Source organism: Clytia hemisphaerica, unplaced genomic scaffold (genome assembly GCF_902728285.1).
Source record: "Clytia hemisphaerica strain Z4C2 unplaced genomic scaffold, Clytia hemisphaerica genome assembly, whole genome shotgun sequence".
Lineage (NCBI taxonomy): Eukaryota > Metazoa > Cnidaria > Hydrozoa > Leptothecata > Clytiidae > Clytia > Clytia hemisphaerica.
In genome coordinates this window covers 1804072-1812862 of record NW_027103974.1, presented here as the reverse complement: position 1 = coordinate 1812862, position 8791 = coordinate 1804072, and the positions used below count along the sequence as shown (strand labels likewise).

At 33.8% G+C, this 8791-nt stretch overlaps 1 long non-coding RNA gene across 2 annotated transcripts in view; it reads left to right on the top strand.

Annotated features, from left to right (window-relative positions):
* Positions 1-8791, top strand: part of LOC136810722 (uncharacterized) — a 49054-nt gene that overhangs the window by 19583 nt on the left and 20680 nt on the right. For both annotated transcript variants that reach the window (XR_010847143.1, XR_010847144.1), the window contains exon 2: positions 3584-3684. This is a non-coding gene — a long non-coding RNA (uncharacterized lncRNA). The remainder of the gene's footprint in view (positions 1-3583; positions 3685-8791) is intronic.

The following is an 8791-nucleotide window of genomic DNA, read 5'->3' as shown; positions in this document are numbered from 1 at the left end:
TTTTTTATCGTTCTCAAATGACAACTCAAATCCATTTGAATCCATTTGCGCAATTCCCCAAAGTCTATCCAATTGAATTTCCTATCTGAATCTGTTTATGTTATCTTTTTTATTTCATCAAGGAAATTATCTCCCAAATATATGGTGCAGAGAAATATCTTTAAGTAGGGTCCGTTGGTAAATCACACTTTAATTTGCAGTTTGATGGAGATTCCAAAATGTCCTAATACTGGACATGAGTGCCCCCAATGGCTGAAAAAATCATACCGGGTCTGCGAGAAGAGGGTGTTGCTAGTACCAACAGTAAACGGTAGAGAGAATTTTCGAATTTCAGTACCATTAAGAGTCATTTCCCTGCACATTTTTGTCGAAAAGCTAGAAAACTATAAGTCCTGTTTCGAGTTCATTGTTAGAAGTTGATGGTGGATTTTTAGATGAAAACGAGGCGACACTTAAGCACGTAACTTGCCATAAAATACATATTTTATCAGAGAAAAAAATCGGAAAATTAACAAAGAAAACTGGCAAATTTGAGAATTTTTTTGAATTTCAGTGTCATTTAGAGTCAGTCACCCGCTGATTTTTGTAGAAAACTACACATATTCCGGGCTCATTTTTTAAACTTGAATTTCTAGATGAAAACGAGGTAACACGTCAGCACGTACATAATTAAAAAGATTAAAGTAAACATATACATGCACTCATTACTTTGAGTTTTTTGAATATCAGATGATTATTGTATTCATCATTTACCCAAGGGAAGTGATAATTGCTTTTTTATTGGACTTACAATAGGTTGTGCAATTAATAATCATACGCAATTTCTTATTTTGCCAACCCACCTGGAAGTTTTGTACACATGGTGCACTGGCGAATTTAAGACAATAGAGCAAGTATGTCGGAAACATGCGAAGTAGTGAAACGCTGGTTAAGAATATACTCTGGGTACTTAGGCAAATGGAGGGTATGGTATGTGCCGCCCTTAAGGGTACCTTACCGTCCCGATAAGGGTTGGAAAAATCAGAAAATCAAATTTCAGTCTCAGAAAGGGTCGGAAAAAAGGAAAATTTCAACTTTTTACCCCCTGAAAGATCGAAATTTGGTCAAAATTAGTAAAATTAGTCCCGCTAAGGGTCGTAAAATTCCCAAAATTTTCCTCTGTTTTCTCTTTTTAGTCCCGGTAAGGGTCCAAAGCTCAAAAGTCGGGCGGCACCCCCCCCTCAGCTCACAACCCTAGTACCCCCCCCCCCGTCTTAAATTTACAGATCGGTGGTGGAAAACTATTATTGATTGATTTTAAATAAACTTCAGAAATGTTTTCTTTGACTCTTTGAATCTTTAGAAAAAAGGTAAGAAAAAAGTAAGGGTCAATTTTTATCCTGCGAAGGTTTTCAATATTTCAATTTTTGAATCAACATTCTTGTAACTCAACTCTCAGCTGGTAAAATAGTCCCAATCTTTAAGGCTGCAACTTTTGATCAAAGGAAGATCTGAAAATTATGAACGCATATTCAAAATCAGCGAAGCACTTCAAAAAAATTATAGATTCAAAATTTTTTGTCCAAAAGAATTTCTTTTTTTTTCTTTAATTTTCGATTTTTAGGAAAAAAAGTTTTAACTTTTGTAATTTACAACATTATTAAAAAAATAAAATCTGTCCTTTGATATGCAAGGACGCGTAATATTTCCCAAATATTCGCCAATCTTAAATAACCAAATTTTGATACAAAATAGTCTCCCTACTAGCTCGAACAGCTATTGGGGAAAAATTATAGTTCCAATTATAGGGTTTTCTATAGTGAATTGAAACAGGAACAAAAGTATCGAGACATAGCCCATTTGATCTTTATTATTATTCTTCATTTTTCAACTTTTCAAAAGTCATCTTGATTGATATTGGGATATATCGTCAAATTAAGACGACGAAACAAGCGTCTTATTAGTACCAATGTCCAAACCCATAGATCTCACTGGAACAATTAGGAACTAGACTTTCTGACCCCACCATGTGAAAAGTACAAGTTTGCAAAGTAATGAGCAGCTTCCAGCCCAGAAATAACTTTTGAAGTTTTTTGGATTTTTTGATTGTTCTGATGCTTTTTTTTTAATTTTCGGAAATTATACACCCCCTTCTCAGAAACTCAGCAGAATTTTTTCAACCAGTAGGAATAAAAATAAAGCACCATAGCTCTAGGATGGGAATTGCTTTCCTATGTTTTTTTAATGCTGGAGCTTTAAATTCTATGTTTTCGAATCAGAAAGTTCAGTGGGTGGGGATGCAAAAATAACACCATATATTATTAACTTCAGTTTGGATTTGTTTATTCAATGTAAATTTAATTTAATTTTCGGTGGGTCAAAAATTAGAATAAAGATTGATGTTTCCCAGTTGGTACACAACCTTGTTTTAACGTTCAAATAACGTTATTTGGACGTTATGAATGTCAAAAGGACGTTGTTTTGACGTTGTTTGCCGTCTGGGTTAAATAGTTAAAATTCCATAAATACACCGTCTTCTCACAGACCCGGTAGGATTTTTCCGCCAGTGGGGGTAAAATTAACGGACTGAAACTCGATAAGGATTGATATTCCCATATTCTTTATGGCTGGGGATTTAAATTCTTTTGTTTTCAAGTCAGAAAATTCATTGGGGATGGGTGAAACAGCATAATTTTTTGCAGTGAAGATTGGTTTGTTTGATTATTTCAGAGGGGACAGAAGTTGGAGTATAAATTTACACCGGTGACGATGTTTTGATCAATTTTCATCCCAGTGCCAGTGGTCTGTGAGAAGGGGGTGTATAAATTTTTGGAATGTTTAGACCCTGATAGAGGCTTGTCAAACACAAAGAATATAATGTGTCCAATATGTGAAATAATTTCAGCCCGTCCTTTCTATGCCTTATTTTGACCCATTTACAAAACTGAAAGTCTTATACAAGTTTTTTCTATTAGAACGGTTTTGAGTGTAAAATATCTTTGTTGGTCTTCTTGAAATTAATTAACCAGATACAAAATTAAGTACACCCCTTCTCACAGGTCCGGTAAATTTTTTTTCAGCCAATGGGGTAAAAATAACGGACCAAAACTCGATGGGATTGATATTCCCACGTTTGGTATGGGTGGGGATTAAATTGTTTTCGAGCTAGAAAATTCAAATGGGGATGGAAAAAATAGTGAGGATTTGCTTATTTGACTATCTTTGTTGAAGTAAAGTTTTCCACTGGGGACAATATTTTGGTTTTCTGCGAGAAGGGGACGCTCATGTCAAACAAATCTGCTCTAGTTTAAAGCTGGGAAGCAAAAAATTGCTGTGATTACGAAAATTCATTTTGAATTCAGATAATTTTGAGATAAATTTGAATAATCTCTTAAATTCTCAGGCTGGACATGTTACGATGTCCTTATTTTTTCCACAAATTTCAGCCTAAATGCTCTTATAAACAGGGTTCTAATAAAAAGAACTGGTAGTTCGGAAAAAAGTTATCAAGGGATCAACCTATTTTCTATTCTTATTTTAACTTCTTGTTTATGTTTATGTTTTGATCACTACGGGCTACCATTTTGTTTTTGTTTCTTTATAGATTCCAGTAATGGTGAATTATGTAACATAAGCAGTATGTATGTACACCATAAGGCCTCATGTACACTTTGATAAATGGATGGGTGCGTATCTCGTGACGAGGTAAGTCTCTTATCCTACGTTTGTAATGCGTTTTAAATGACCTTTACACGCCCTCTTCTTAAAATAACGATCATTATTCAAATTCCCTGCCATGTACAAGGCTCGATAAAATACCTTAGACAATTATTTTTGAGGTATTATCTGCCACGACATATTTTTAGTGTGGACATTAAGTTATTGTTATTGATTTTTTAAATATTGCGTCTGGAACAAAATTTTAGCTTCGAATAATCTTTTTTATTAGTTTCAAGGAATTTTCCTTTCGTTTTGGTTTTGTATTTCGAAGCCTGCTTTTATATTATCTCAAAATTTGAAATAAAATTAATTTATAACACTGAAAGGGATGCTAGAGTAAATTTCATATTATCATTTTTCTTCTTAAATTTAAATATTTTTCTCAATATTTTCATACACCAATGTCTTACAGCCCCGGTCGAACCTCTTCTCATAGGTCTCTCAATTTTGCTCCATTGTCCCAGGGAAAAAAATCGGCGTGTCTTTTGGGTATTTCCCTCACTTTTTGTCCAATGAAACAAAAAAAGAAACCATGGGACATGCACTTTTTTCCTTGTGTTGGTGGGATAGAGTATGTTGCATTCCACCAACACGAAAAAAGACTTCTCGTGTCCCCAATCCTTAACCCTATTAGCCCCAAGCTTTTTTGACTTTTGTATCCCCAGGGGGGGGGGTAGAATCTACCACCCTCGATTATTTTCGATCTAGAAGAGCCATGGCCATGAAATTTGGTACAGATGTTCTTCATCATGATTAAATTTTCCAGGAATAAAAAAGAATTTGATGACGTCATTTAAAAACCGATGACATCATCACAAAATTTCCACCTGTCAGATAAAAGCCCAAATATATGGTTTACAAAAGAGTCGAAACAATAAAGATATTTAGATTCTGTTTGAAGATTCTGAAAAAGGCTGTTCTTTAACATAATTGCCGGTTTTACGATTTCCATGAAAATTATTTCTTAAAATCTATGCTGAAGTTGTGTAAAATTTTGATGACGTCATAATTTCGTGTCACTATAACCATTTTTGTTTGATTTGTTTTGTCTAACGATGTTTTTCTCACATCAAATTTCACAAATGTATCCAGTTCGGTATTTAGCCTTACTTTCAAAGTTTTTTTCCCTGCAAAAGGTACAAAAAGAAAACCCTAGATAACTTTTTAAAAATTGGATTAGGAAACACTTTTAAAAATCAGATACCTTCGAGCCGCCATGACAGTTGTCCTTTGCGAACAAAGCTAGAACATCAATTGTTTTCTGAAACAATGGAAATACAATGATCACTCTCCGCCGTTAGGCTATCCTCCATATGAATCGAAAAGAGATATAATTAGCCTTATCGGGGAAAACTTCGTCGGGGAAAGTGACCAAATTTTGGACAAGTGACGAATATTTTCCCCGACGAAAATTTTCCCCGGCCTTAATGCATTTACCAACTACCAGCAAGTGACGAATTTTTCCCCGACGAAAATTTTCCCCGACGAAGTTTTCCCCGATAAGGTTAATTTGAAATGATTTGAAACTTTCTAACTTTGATATACAGTATTTGGTCCCTAAAACTACAGTCAAATCTAAAATTTCTCTCAAATCCAAAGAAGAACCTTTTTTTTATAAGAACAAACCATATAAGAACATTATGATTCGATGGCCGAAACGTTTTAAGAACAATTTCAGAACATGTTAAGGCTTTGAAGACTCAACAACAACACCCAATTTTTTTAGGAAAATAAACAAAAATGCTCAAAAATGATGAAAATAAGAACATATTTGGAGGTGTTTTGAAGGCTCCTGATTTCAGACATACAAATACTTTTCGCATAAAGCTATTGCATTGAAAATTAAAGATCTCAGGGTTGTCAGTTTAAGTGAAAAACAGCAGAAAACGGGATTTTTCGACTCAATGAGCTTGTATACCCAAGAACTTTAGGGGAACAACAGAGACTTTTGCGAAGGTTTCTCAAGAAGTATATCATCAAAATCCATTGTTTAATTTTATGATTTTAACGTGGCGTCAACGAAGCTAGCATGGCTTTCTACAAAAGTACTAAGGAAATTCTCTTTAAAACAATAGAGCTTACGGTTCTTAATTAACCCTTTAAGTGCCAAATGTCGTATATATCAGACATGGTCTATGTAGGAGGGCGAAGCCCTCCTGTAATGCCCAGTTTGAGTTACAAATCGCCATTGTTGGTCTAACTTAAGATTTTGACCGTTTTTTTACCATTTTTCGTCAACGAGTAATCCAAGAACCTCCAAATTTGGTCCTGATTTACTTGATTCTGTCCTCCAGCGAATTAATTTAAATTTTTACCACTGGGCACCTTTCTATCATTCAGGCAGGTCCTCGCAGTGGACCTGACTGCTTTAATTTCCCTTACCTACACCCCCTTCGCCACCGCCCACCCCACCCTTCCTTAAATCAGGCGGCGCCGAAGGCACCTAAAAGAAAGAGGATACTCTCAGCTATCCAACGGACTATAAACGAGCTTCTTAACTCCTTCTAGATCCGGAGATATAAGCCTTTAAAGTTTGGACCAGCGACTTTCTTTAAAATTAAAAAGCTCTTTAAAAAATGACCGGGACATTAAAGTAGTAAAATGTAAACATTGTGCGAACCACGTGTCATTAAAGAGAACAATTGAGATCACGTGTCCAAAACAAACTTGTAAAACAATTTAACAATTAAACTTAGCCATATTTGCTTTGATTTTTTATTTTGACATGTGACATTTGTTTTGATTTTGTATCTGCTGCATACAGTTTGTTTACAAATTTCGCAAGTCTGTTATGTCCCTTTAAAGGGTTAAGGAAGATGAGAGGAATATTAATTAAAAGTGAAGATGCAATGCGTTCAACTCTTTGTCACGTATACGCTTTGTATAGTAAAACATGAAAGATTATATAATAACAATTTAATTAAGGAATCCTTCCAGTGCGTAAACGCAGAATACTGTTATGAGTGAGAAAACAATCTGAATTCGTTGTATTTTGAAAAGTTAGGTAATTTAAGTTCATTGTTTTAACGTTTCAAGTTGCTTTAAAGCTACGCCAAAGAAGCAAAGGCAATGATTACACTCGCTTGAACGCTTCACGTACATCAGGAAGAAATAGTAAAAAATTATTTTCTTCTCTAAACTTTCCTCGTTTTATCAACAAAACATTTTTATGATTCAAACACGTTAAGGCTAGCTTGGTATGTTATTCTTTTGATGGCACGTGGTGGCTAACGGTGGTATTTTTGGAGGTTGAAGTTTGAAAGTTTCTGGTGTCAAATATTCCATTTCTTATACAGCATGTCTTAAAAAAGCGGGTCTATAACTTCAAAGTAAAATTATACAATAGGGAAAAGATATTTCATAATAATTTTCATACCGTTAGACAGTTAGATAGGATTTAAATTTTTCTTTCCGAAAATCTAACATTTACTTTTAAACAAAATATATTACGCTGAGTATTCAAGATTTTCAGTTATTAATATGTTCTTAATGTCTTAACGATCAATTAACTCGATATATCAAAAGAGAAACCGGTTTGACTACTTTTGTGATTTTAGTTTTTTTAGATTTTAAAATTCCAGAAGATTTTTTAAGTTGCGATTTTTATAACATTGTGATCCTCGTGAAATTGCGAATCTGAAAAAGTAAAACTTCTTAAAATTGCTATGATATTTAGAAACAGTTAAACATTAGCACATCACGTCAAAAAGTTATAAGAAAATGTTCCTATAAAAAGTGTTCACTTTATAGAAGGTTTTAATTGATGATTAAGAAGCCACTGGAGGGTATCGGACCGAAATACAGTTAATACTCGCTATTTTGATACCAATTTCGGACAAATTTGATATTTTCAGAAAGCTTAATAAAAGATCTTTCGAATTATGTAAAAATTATCACAAATAGTTAAAAATTAAAAAAATTATAGCACATTGAAGTTGCTGACCTGCTTTTTTTAAGACATACTGTAGATAACGGTTGGAGAGAATCGATTACACTTCCTTTGTCGATAACAATTCAGAACATAATCGAAACAAAAGCTCAAAATCTCTTTTACGTAAACATAATCGATCCCTTTTGAACCAATCAGAAAGCTTAGGGAAAATCAATTATGACTTACAAAGAAATCGTGATGGAATCAAAAGAAACCGTGATATTATCATTGCATTTCTTAATCGACTCTCCCCTAAATGTAAACCTACCCAGCATGTTTTTGCATCTTTCTAACAACTTAAAACGTAATAACGACGTATAGTTAGTAATTAACTAGATGATTTAGAATCTCGGAGGAAAACTAAGAGTCTCATTTGGGAATTGGATAAGTGCTCTTTGATGAGAAGTGCAATAGAATTACTATGGAAAAAAATTAAAAGTGGAAGGAGGGTGAGCAACAATGTCATTACTGGGGACAAGGGTTGAACATGAGAAATTTGTAAAAATCAGCCCGTTGTTTTTCCAGTGTCTAATGTCTGTAATAATTCCTTGTCAAATCTTAATGGATGTCCTCCTCGTTACGTTATTGTAAGAGGTACCCAAACCTACCTCTTGAAAAAATAGCCTCAACGGTGGAGGGGAGTTGGTCGATTACATTTATAAAAGGATTTGTGTAAAGTGATTGTGCGTTTTTTTTTTTTTTTTTTTTTTTTTTTTTTGAATTGTAATCAACAAAGGGATTGTTAATCGACTCCCTCGGGATTCCCTCTTAACACATTTTTTCTTATTTGATCTAAACCCCAGCCAAAATCTAGTATCTAATATCTCATAGGCAGAAATTTTGGCATTATTGTGAAACATTTTAGTTTGCTGGGGAATGATTGGCAATTCAATGGTAGAATGCTCTAAAAATGGCATTCATAGGTTCAGTTACTAGATTCTATGATGGTTAATTTTTCGACCAATTTCATCATAAATATTTTTATAAAGTATATTATTATAGAGAAAAAGCATCTATTCATTGTACAAGTTTTTCACTTTTTCAAAGAAAACAATAGAATTTTAACTTCAAATATTATTGTCATAATTTGAATGGGAAAAAAGTTTAGCCACAAGAGTACTACAGAGGATTTTTGTGGGCTAAAAGTCTCAAATCATCCAA